This window comes from Furipterus horrens, unplaced genomic scaffold (assembly GCF_987537825.1).
Source record: "Furipterus horrens unplaced genomic scaffold, mFurHor1.1.pri manual_scaffold_4, whole genome shotgun sequence".
Lineage (NCBI taxonomy): Eukaryota > Metazoa > Chordata > Mammalia > Chiroptera > Furipteridae > Furipterus > Furipterus horrens.
Window position 1 is genome coordinate 24,177,667 of NW_028327174.1, and position 11,829 is coordinate 24,189,495.

General features: G+C 50.4%; 1 pseudogene; it reads right to left on the reverse strand.

The window, feature by feature from the left end:
* Positions 1-10,901: 10,901 nt before the first annotated feature.
* Positions 10,902-11,410, reverse strand: LOC150011357 (small ribosomal subunit protein uS12 pseudogene; annotated as a pseudogene).
* Between the last annotated feature and the right edge of the window lie 419 nt (positions 11,411-11,829).

Below are 11,829 nucleotides of genomic sequence, written 5' to 3' on the forward strand. Positions count from 1 at the left end.
GGTGGCCCAGATGGTTGGAGCATCATCCCATACACCAAAATGTTTCAGTTCAATTCCTGTTCAGGGCACATACCTAAGTTGCAGGTTCTATCTTTGTTTGGGGACCATTTCAGAGGATCTTGATTGATGTTTCTTTCTCACATCAATGTTTCTCTCTCTCTCCCTCAAATTGATAAAAAACACACCCTCAGGTGGAGATTAAAACAAACAAATAAACAATAATTATATTTAAAAAGACCACCTACCTGGTCACAGCCTGCGGCCCAGTGAATCCTTTAGCCCGCAGTAAAGGGCTTTGCCAAGGAAATGTTTATTCACTCACCCAACCAGCATTCATAAAATGCCCACTCTGTCCAGATAGCCTGAGAGCTGTGGCTGGTGGCAGCTGCCAGCACAAGGGGCGGGGGTGCTGTGTTCCTGGATGCAGCTGCCCCAGTAGGTCCCAGCCTGTGGGGCTGGTAGTGAAAGTAGTGAGGCTGGTTCAGCAGAGAGCCCTCCCGGGGATCCAGGCATCTGCGAGGACACAGCAGTGGGGCAGGTGCGCAGGCTTTCCCAAACCGCAGTGACTGGACCTCAGCTGCAGCCTGGCTGGGGTCCTAACAACATGAAGTCTAAAGAGAAGGTGATGAGTCCTTTCCAGGCCCAGCCTTGCCAACTCTCACAAACTGCTGCACTACGAAAAAAAGAAAACATAAAACACATTTTTTTTTTTTTACTACACAAGAGGAGGAGGAAATAAAAAAAAGAAAGCGATACGTAATTAGGACATCACTGATATTCTCTCTAAGCTAATGAGTAAATAAACCCTTGACAATTTCCCCCAACTACTGTTGACAGGATAATTAGACTCTAATATCTTAATGTTAATGCTCTGGATGCATTTGGCTTTTGTTAATGAGATGTAAATATGCATAGGATGATTGCAGGTTTATCTGTTACAGAGCAGCTAAACTGTCATTGGCTGAAAGGTTAGTTTTGTATTTATTTTTATTGGTATAGTGTCATATAGACAAAGGAAATAAATTTGGGGATGAGTTACTTTGTTGTTATTTGGTTTGGCATTATTTTTTACTTTCCCCCCTTTTAAAAAATTGTCCTTGGGGAAGTAAGAAGAAATCTGGCACTTCTAGTGGGACAGGAAGGAGGTCTTCTGATGTAGAGAGTGGGTCTGAGCTCAGGGCTGCTGGAAACTTCTCTCGCCAACCTAACATGCTGCCACACACCTCATTTACCAAGGAATGTGAATGACTTTCAGCTGTCACCCTGAGAACAGGAGGAATTGGACCTGGACAAGGCTATCTATCTAGAAAGGGGGATGGGTTCGGAGAGAGTGAGAAGCAGCTGGCAAACAAGGGTCCTCCCAGAGCAGGCTGGGCCCAGCAGGGGAGCAGAGGAAGGAGGGGCATGCAACAGATTGAGTCTAGGAGTAGCAGAGGGGCTGGGGTTGAAAGAGCCCAATCTCAGGTGCAGGGATCAGATTGTGGCCACAGCCAGGGGGACCCTTCTGACTCTGGTGTCCTAGTCTGAAAAATGGACAAAGACTTTTGCCTAACTTGGTGCGAAGCTCAAATATTCATGTTTGTGGGTTACGACTATAGATGTCAGTGCTGTGTAACGAGGAGGAGGGCATTTTTTGGAAAGGAGACCCGTTCCTGCTGAGTGCAGGGGGCTCTGAGTCCAGGCATTCCCCAGGTCTCAGCAAATGGGAGAAGTGCCCTGTCTGCTACACGGTCACCTGCCAGAAAAGGTGGGTCCCAGAGCCTGGAGCTGGGCATCTTTCACCCAGAGAGCACCTCTGCACTAAGCCCCAGAATGAAGAGAAGGACAGTGAGGATGGGACTGAGCCCTGAGCTGGCACATCACCTGAGCAGAACACTTCACTCTTCCCCCATTTTCTCCATCCCATGACCACCACATCACAACACTGCCAGCACACCAAGCAAGTCTTTGACACCCGCTGGGTGTCCTGCAGTTTAACTCAATTCTGACACTGTGTCTACCTGTAGTTAAGGTTAAGGGCTCGGTCTCACAAGATGGACCCCATCCTTTGCTCCCCCCATCAGATGCCCATAAGAAGTCCAGCCTGTCACTTGTGCCTCTGAAAATCAGTTATAAATAGGAGGTTCCCATGACTGACTCCCTCCTAGGTTCAATGAATTTGCTAGAGTTGTTCACAGAATCAGGAAAACAGCTTACTTCCTATTCACTAGTCTCTTATAAAAGGCCATAGTAAAGAATACGAACAGCCACACAAAGAGGTACGCAGGGTGGGTCGGGAGGGTCCTGAGGGAAGGGGCTCCTGTCCCAGGAGTTGGGTTGGGTCACCCTCTCGGTATGTGGATGTGCTCACCAACCTAGAGGCATCCCAAACCCCATTGTATTGGGTTGTTTAAGGAGGCTCATCACGTAAATGTGGTAAATTGTTAATTCCATGTCCAGACTCTTGTCTCTCTGGAGAATTGAGGGTGGGGCTGACAGTTCCAAGCTTCTAATCCTGTTTTCTAGTGACCAGCGCCCTGCAGAAGCCATCCAGGAGCCACCCAGAGTTCTTCAATGGAACAAAACACACTGCTATCATCCACGAAACACCAAGGGAGTTAGGAACACTAACAGGAGCGGGGCAGAGACATAGACAGGTTTTCCATTGTTTTACCCAGTTTAAGACTCAGCCTGGGCTGCGCTCAGGGCCCTTGCTCAGCTGCAGTTTGACTTGAATGCACAGCACAGAGCAGCCCTCACAGGGATCCTTCAGTGGGTTGCTGTCCCCAAGGGTCCTGGGATTAGAGTAGGCCCAGCCCATTCACAGACACACAGTCCTCTCCAGCCAGGGACAGGGACCCTTAACTTGGGCCACACCAAAATGCCCAGCCAACTGCTCAAACCCCTCTTGCTCACAGACAGAACCCCAAATAGCCTCAGCATTTCAGAACAGCCCACTATTACGTTCTCCCAAATGGGGGGTAGCCTGTTACCCTGAGTTATACAAGGTTGGTGAGGAGTAAAATACCAATGCGTATGGTTGAAGTATTTTAATATAAACTTTGTGTTGGCATGTCACAAGTGAGAGAAAAGCACACATATCATAAGTGCACAGAATTCTCACAAACGAGCCCACACGGAGAAGGACAATGGTCCCACTGTCCCTTGTGCCCTAACTAACTCCCCTGGGGCAACTGCATTTCTGAATTCCAACAGCATTGGCATTAGTGCTTTTCAGACTTTATACATGATACATCGTGAGCTTTTTTTTTTTTTTTCCAGGAGAAAGTGTGCATGCAGTGAAATATACAAATCTTACCTGTGTGCTTGAATGATTGTGGACAAATGCAAACACCATGAAACCCACACCTGTACTAAAATATAAAGTACTTTCTCACCACAGAAAGTTCTCTAGTGCCCCCTCCCAGGCAAGCACTTTTTCAACTGTTTAATCCCATGCACCCATCTTTTGTGGTCCACATGTTCATGTTTGCATGTTTTGAGTGGCTTTTTCACTCAGCATGTCCTATGTGTGATTCATTTATAACCTTTATATATATCAGTAGCGAGGGGACTGGCCAATATGAAAGTGTGCATGATGACAATTCAAACGCGGGGCTTATGGATGACTGATACCAGCTCTCCACAGGAGAAAAGAATAGGAAAACCCCAGTTGCCTAAAGACATTCACAGGTGGAGAAGGAGGAAATCAAGGTAGAGAAAGAGGTTCCTGCATTTTATTTTTATTTAAAAAAATAACAATCACACGCTTCCTGCTTTGTTAGCAGTGAATCTGCCCGATGGTCCCAAACTCCAAACTCATGGAGCCTATTGCTTTCTCCTCCCTGAACCCCACAAACCCTCAAAACTGGCGGCTGAAACTTTGGCTGTTGCGGTTTCCTGTTCTAAGCGCTGTTAGCAGAAGTCAGCTGCCCCAGAACACTTTGTTCAGATGTCAGTGTCATTGCCATGAGGAGACCTCAGCTCCTGGCCCTCGGCGCCTCTCAGCGCACATACAGTTTGAGCAGCTCCCTGTGTGGGAGCTGAGCTCCGCGGTGGGGGAGGGACCCCAGGAGTAGGCCTTTCATGGAGCAGAGGTGGACAGCAGGCTGGGCTGGCCCGAGAGCCCAGGCAAACACACGGCAGGTGTAATTGCAGTTTTCTCCCGTGTACGTGGGGGTGATCGGACCCTGGAAGGGGGATGTTTGGAACAAGGCGGCGTTTTTCTCCACACCCAGCATCTTGGCTGAGTCATGGCGCCTCAGGAAATGTGTTAAACTAAGGTGTGACTCTCTGCCCAGCATGGCCAGCTGCCAGTCTGGGCGTATTAACACCTGGGTGTGACTGAGGAGACTGGAAGAGGGGGTGGAAGTGGCTCTCCAGCGCTCCTTTTCACACCTCACACAGCTTCCAAGGAGCCATTGCCCGCTCAGCCTTCCTAAGACTGAATTCAGCTGCACTGCAGGGTCTGAGCAAACAGAGAACTGAAGGGCTCTGTGAGTCCTGGGCTTTGCACATCAACACCACGAACTGTAACTTCCCAGAGGACAGAGACCCGAGGCCAGCAACCTGGTCTCTACACTGAAGCAGTTTTGATTGGATCACAAGCTGGGCCTGTGTTGCAGGTAAGGAAGCTGTGTCCTCCCCAGGCCAGCGCACCTGGGTGGACCCACGGCTTCCCGGGGCAGCCCAGATCCTGCTGCTGCTGCCGCATGCACCCCCTGCCCCGCCTCACCCCACCCCCAGCGGCGATGTCTGCAGTGAATGGGAAGGCTCCACAATCCCTGAGGCCTGCCCGGGGCTCGCAAGTCAGGCTCTGGGCGGAGTCTGGGGCTTGCTGTGCACAGTGAGCACCAGACTCCCAAAGCCCTGTTGGGTTTGTGTCCCCGCTCTTCCTGTCGCCTGCTGGGTGTGTGACCTCCAGCAGGCCACCTGCCCCTTGGAGACCCCCTGTAGTGGAAACGATAAAGCTGTGCTCAGGAGGAGCCCGTGAGATAAACACACGTGGGAGCACTTTGCAGACCGTGAAGCCCGGGATAAGTGTGCCAGGCAATGATGGTGAGGAGGAAGGGAGTGCTGTGTCTCTAAAAACACAATCTGAGCTCCCTAGGCAGCAGCTAATGTAGCTCAGCTCACCTGTGTGGGGACTCGCCGTGACAATGACACTGAGTGACGAGCCCATTCTCCCCGGTCCCCCACTGGCCCTCAGCACTGACAGAGAGAGAAGCGTGACCGTGAGGATTTGATTTGCTCCTCTTAACCTCCCAGTGTCTCTTACCGCTTCCCTCATCTTAATGCACTTTCTGGAATAAACACCAGACTTCCCCACTGATAAAAGCTTGCAGAGATCGCAGTGGGAGAGCAGGTAGGCATTTATGCAATTCCACTCTCCCTTGGAAATGGAAACGCGGAGGTGCCCATCAGAAGCGCGCAGGACCGCGTGCAGACGGAGGGGGAGGGCGGTGGCTGGGGGGGCGTCTGTCCGGTCTGGGTCTGGGGAGGCAGCAATGCCTTAGTGCCCCGCGGCGCTTGCTCACCACGCCCCTGTGGGGGTGAAACAAGGGCTTGATGCCCTCACCACCTGCAGCTGCCTGCGGAGGGAAATAAGAGGCTGTGCTGGGCTCCAGCCAGCTGGGTGGTGGGGACAATGCTGGGAGGCCACAGTCAGCACAGGCCACAGGCAGCGCCACCACAGGAAGCTGCAAAGGCCCGCCCAGAGCACCTGCTCAGATGCCTCTGGAGCCGGACCTGCGGGGGTCGCTCTGCTACAGCCACCAGGGTTGGCCTCAGTGAGGCCTGCCATTGCCAGGGCTCAGAGACACTAATGCCTCCTTGACTGATTGTGGAGTCCCCTGAACCCCACCCTGCACTGGATCCCAGGGGACAAGAAACCAGACTTGTGATTTTCAGATCCTGAGGTTCTCCTGACCTTTCCTTCTCCTCTGCCCCATCCTGTGCACGGACACACAGCCAGGCCGGCCCACGCCCAGCATCTCCCTTTATCTGTCTTCCCATCCATTTCTGGCCTTTTTGGGGGGAGCCTTTCAGGAAGTAGCTGGGGCCCTCCCAGTGGGAACTGGATACATCTGTGGGTAGACTCTGCTCTGGGCTTCCCCACCTTGATCCCTATTCTCACATCCTCCACTACCTATACAGACACTAACAAAGAATCAGTGCCCAGCTGAGGACAGTGGTGACCAGTGGGGAGGCAGGCAGGCCACAGCCAGCATCGCACCCAGAGCTCGGGAGCCCTCCACTGCCTGCGGCCTCACCGCATGGTTTCAGGGCAGGGTGCAAGCTCGCCTTCGCCCTGGGCAGAGACGCCCAGTGTCAGGCTGCAAATGGGCGTGGTGTGGCACCAGGAGCGGCCTGCAGGAGTAGGGCAGGGTGGGAGAGGTAAATGTAGGCTGGAGCTTATGGGACAATTGTCCTTCCTTCTCTCTCTCTGCCCTCCTCCCCAGTGATTTGTAACCTCACCCCAATAAATTCAATAAAACAAAAACAAACAAACAAACAAAAACACAGCCCTGAACTGTAGAAGACTGCATCTCAAAGGGGCAGAGAAAGGATTTATAGTTGCAAGTTTTCTAAAGTAAATCCTCTTAAGAAAAGGGAGGCCAGTGGTCTATAATCAGGTTTCAGCTGAATAAAGAAATAATTCTTTTGGTTAAGACTTTTCTGGCAGGAACTTTAATTGAGATTGGGTCATCCCAAAACACAGCCTGGAGCTGCTGGAAGCTAGGCTAGCATTGGTGCAAGTCTCTCAGTGCGTGTGCGTGTGTGTGTGTGTGCGTGTGGAGTGGGGCGGTTGGCAGAAACTATTCTTGCTGAGTTTGCCCTCCTCACAGGTCATGGGGTAGGGTTTTAGGTTTCAGAACTGAGAGCAGAGTTTTACAGGCAGGAGCCCGAGCAGGAGACCGCGACAGAGACATCAGGGAAGTTCTTGCTTGGCAGCTCGGAAAGGATGGGCACAGGCCCCTGTTTGAAGGGTTCTATTTATCACACTTAATTCCAGTTAGGCTAAGGGGATGTCCTAAGCTCTCGTGAGGGTCAAAGGTTCTTTCGGAGTCTTTTGTTTTTTTAATAAACAGCTTAAAATCAATGTCCCAAAAAGGCAGCATTGGAGTGGGAAAACGTGTCCCCTTCAGGCATCTTTCTGAAAGCCACAAGGCACTTGAGGGCAGGGTCAGCCTTGGAGTGCAGGCCTGGCAGACAGCTGGTGAGGTGGGGGCCATGGCCCTGGACCCCCTGTGGGGGACAAGGCTGCTGTCCCTGTGAACAGCCAGGAGGGGCCGGGGTGAGACCAGATGAGCACCGTGACTCCTTTCATCTCTGTAATAGCCCCTCTGAGCTGGGCCATTTCTGTCTCCAGTGGTGACTGTCATTACAAAATCAGTCGTTCTATGCCCTTTGTCACATGAATTGTCATAACAGTCACTCCTTCACTGCGAATGTGGGCCACATTAGCTGGTGATGATGGCTGTTCTAGATGCAGCTAGTATTAGACACAGGGAGAGAAAGGCACAAAGGCCACATAACAGGGCCATCGGGTGGCTGAGAGGTCCCTGGCCCCAGATCCTTAATGCTCGTGGCTTTGTTGTCACCTCGGAGAATTTCCTGGAGCTCTGAGGGCCCTGCAGTCGGCACACACGACATATCATCTTGCCAACCCTCTCGTTTCACTGAGCTGAGGCCCAGGGATGTGGTGTGGCCAGCCAGAGTCACGCTGAGACCCTGCTGCAAAGGCAGCAGTGGGGAAAGCCTAGCCTTTGCATTTGCAGCCTTCAGCCCTGTTCTTACACAGAGGTCTAGGGTCCCGCCAGTGACTGTCACTTCAGCAACCCTCAGCTCTGATTTCTGACTCCTCAGCTCAGCAAGGGGGAAAGAGCTTTGTGGAGACTGGGTCTCCCTGGATCATAGGTTGGGGAATGCCATCCACCTACAAAGTCAGAGGCGAACATGGTGCTACCCGAACGTCCTCGTACGTTTCCTTTCTCACGGGGTGGGGAGCTTGGGCCAGCCTGTTGCCCAACGCCTAACACATGTGCCTCATGCATTCTGCTCAGTTGTATGTTAGTCTGTGATGAGGAGGCACATCCAGTAGCACTCACTCCCCCATTCTTGGAGGCAGGAGTCTGCCCTCCCTTGTGGCACTCACAACCCCCTCACCATGGCTGTGCTACGCGCAACCCCCATCATCACATTGTGCTTTATTTTTTCCTCCCATTTCAACCATTTCCTCATGGAAACCATGCCCAGTGAGTCTGATATGGGTTTGAATATGACACTTATTTAGATATGCATGTAACTAAGTGAAAGTCATTTTGCTCTAAATTCCACTTTACCTCTCACTTCTGTTCCTTTACTTAGCACCCCTGCGTCGCTGTGTGAGCATCCCTTTGCGTTCTGTGCGATGCCCTCCGATGTGCATCAGGGGTGCCTTAGCTCCCCATCGCTCTGCTGGTGGGCCGCCGGCTGCCGCCGCTCCTGGGCCACCAGGAGCAATGGTTCACTGGGCGTCCCCACCTCTGTCCTTTCAGAGACCCCATGGAGCTGCTGAAGTGAGACTTAAGACAGAATCCAGGCGGCAGGGTTGTGAAAACTAGAAAGATCCCTGGAGGGGAAATGCGAGCTTTTCATTTCTGGGGATCTGTGGGACTGACGTGGGTGTAAGAGAGTTTCTGTTAGCTCCTTCCAGTAGTCTCACCCCATACACAGAAAATAATTGCTTACTGTCCTAGCATGTACATTTCCCAATTTTTCCGTTATAATTTTTATATGTCTGGGGGACAGAGATCGGAACTGACAGGCATGAGCCATTGGCTTCTGATGGCTGTGACTTCTAAGCTTCAGCTCTCTCTCCTTGGAGGGTGCCCCTGTGGGATTCTGCCCCACACCCCATTCTCTAAAACCTTCATTCCTCTGCCAACCTGGACAGACACTTGGGATCACTTCTTCATGGGCCCAAAATTTTATAACAGGCAGGAATGGCTGACATTTTTTTTTCTCACAAACTACACCCGAGTCAAGAAAATGGAAGCATAAGCATCTAATTCCCTGCTTGAAATGAGAATTGAGGAAAAGGAAATATCAGGAGATGAAACACAAAGTTAATAATACTTATATACATCATCACTTCTCTTTAGTGAGCGATCATGCATATAGGAGGTGTGAAAAGAAAATGCCTGATTGTTAGAGAAATGTGTATTAATTCTTGACATGGTGTAACCTTGGGCCAGTGATTGAACCCTCTGAGCCTTCATTTTTTAATATGTAAACAAAGATTCCTTTCTATAGTTTTAGGATCGTCGAGAGGATTAAATGAGATATGGTATGTGAGATGCCTAGTGTGGGTTCGGGCCCATATTAGCTACTTGATCTTTGTTAGTCATCATGATGCTACAGATAGGACTGGTGAAGTCAACATAAACATGCCTGAGTTACCAGGTGGAAGTATGGCTGGGGCTGTGGTCATTCTTGCAACCTGCAGTGAGGATAGTTCTCTGAGGCCCACTGCAGACTGTGAATGCAAGCACCCAGCTTTTCAATTTGTGCCCGTGAGCTCCAGCAGCTCTGTAATGAGTAGGGCACGTTGGTGCATCTTCTGGGGAATGAGTCTGCACATGACCTTTCCACTGGAGCTGTCATCCTTTTGACCTGGAGGGGAGGGCATTGTGCTCACACCAGGAGGCCCTGCAATTCTCTTCCAGGTCACATTAGCTGAGAGGCAGACCTGGTGCCAGAGTGGACTGGACAACCACGTGGTGGTGAACGCTATGTTCTCCATCTTCTATGACATCATTAGTAAGTGTGGCCTGAGGGGTGAGAGGGGAATTCATAAATGTGTTGTTTGATTTGTTTCAAAAAGTAGCAGATGGAAGTGTCATGAGGAATGCTTAATTGTGTGATGTTGCTTGGTGCTTTTGTGGAATGAGTGGGTTTGCAAACTCATGACTCTGAGCTGACTCCTTTGGAAATAAATCCCAGGGAATAATTCAGGGTTAAGGAGGGCAGCCTTGTCGTTCTGATGCCAGGTTTTCAGATCCTGGGGAGGCTCAGAGAGAAAGGCCGTAAGAGATGGAGAAGGATATGTCAGGAACGACACAAAGGTCTCAGCAAACTAACCTCATCTCTTCTGGACCATCTGTTCTTCTGTGCCTGGTACTGCAGGATTGAGTACCTCAAGGTTAAGTCCTCAAAGTCTCCAGTGGCCATGCTGATATGAACATGGGGCAGTGCTGTGAGAGCCTCCAGCTGGCTTTACGGTGAGATGCTCAACTCTCAGGAGCAAAATAAGTAGGGATGGGCTCAGGCGAACTAACCTGTGAGTAGAAAATGAAGATCAGGAGAAGACTAGAGAGAAAGACCCGGTCAGAAATGCAAGCCAGCCATGCAGGAAGCATTTATGGGGCACCATCTTGCCCTGCACTATGCCAGGGGCAACCCAGACTGTGGAGTGAGGCAAAGAAAAGGAGATGAAGAGAAAGTCTCTGCACTTGGGGAGAATAAGACCTACCTTAGAAAATCAGCAGATTTGAGAATCAGGCAGAGGACGAGTGTGAGTCCTTGAGTACAGCAAACATGCGGCCTGGGTGTTGGGACCCTCGGCTGCCTGACTGCACAACCTACCCAGGTAGGGCCCCTCAGGATGGGGTGTGTCAAGGGGCCAGGCTAAGGTGAGAGCTGCATCACCCCTAATATTGCTGTCAGTTGGGTCTTACGAGTCGCCAACTACCTGATGCTGAATGCTCTTTTAAAATACATTGCTTTTTCAATGTAAAATGTAGATGTGTTCAGGAGAGATTATTTTTATTTTGTTTCCTTACTCTATGACGTTGTGTGCATGTGCACGCGCACCTGTAGGAACTTGTGTGTGTCTGTGTGAAAGAAAGAGTATAATAGGATTTCCACACTTCTTTTTTTTTTTTAGGTATACGGAAATTTATTACTACTGTGTTTCCACCATCAAAACTTATGATCTTGGTCTTTCCTTCTTGCCTTTGTACAAGGCCAAAAGAGAGACATTGGCTACTTTGACAACCTTAAAGCGAACTCCAGGAATGTCACCAACAGCATGACCTTTGCGACCAAATCCAGCAACTAGAACTTCATCGTTTTCCTCAATAAAATTCAAACAACCATCATTGGGAACAAAGGCTGTGATTTTTTTGCCATTCTTGATCAGCTGGACCCTGACACACTTCCTAATGGCAGAATTCGGCTGTTTGGCTTCAACGCCTACTTTTTCCAGCACAATTCCCTTCGCATGGGAAGCGCCTCCAAAAGGGTTGGCCTTCAGGGCTGTGCCCAGATGGGCTTTCTTGTACTGCTTATCATGCCACTTCTGGTCTCGTCGGTGGCTCCGGAGTTTCCTGGCAGTATGAAGGCCGCGACACTTGCCCATCCTGCCGGTGCCACGGGCCCAAGCAAAAGAGAGGGATTTCCACACTTCTTGATGCTTCAAAGCTTTGGCAGCTCAGCAGGGGTGGTGCTGCTGCATCTACCCTCCACCTCAGCTCCTTGTCAGCGCTGATCCTTCATAGATGGGTAGTGTGGCCCTTTATTGTCTCACCTGTGATTTGTCGCTGATGTCACCTGAGACTGCGGGATAGATATTGTAATGATACCTTTAATGACCAGTCAGGAGACCTGGATTCTCATTTCACCTTTGCTCTATCATCTGTGTAATCTGGAGAAAACTCAATGCCTCCAGCTTTGGTTTTCTTTTGATTGACACAAAGGATTTTGGGTGGGGGCTGGACCGTGGTCAGACAGTCTCTCCAAGTTTTAACATTACATTGTTAAACCATGCCAGTCAGAGCACTGAAATTCTGAGCTGTGTAATAGAAG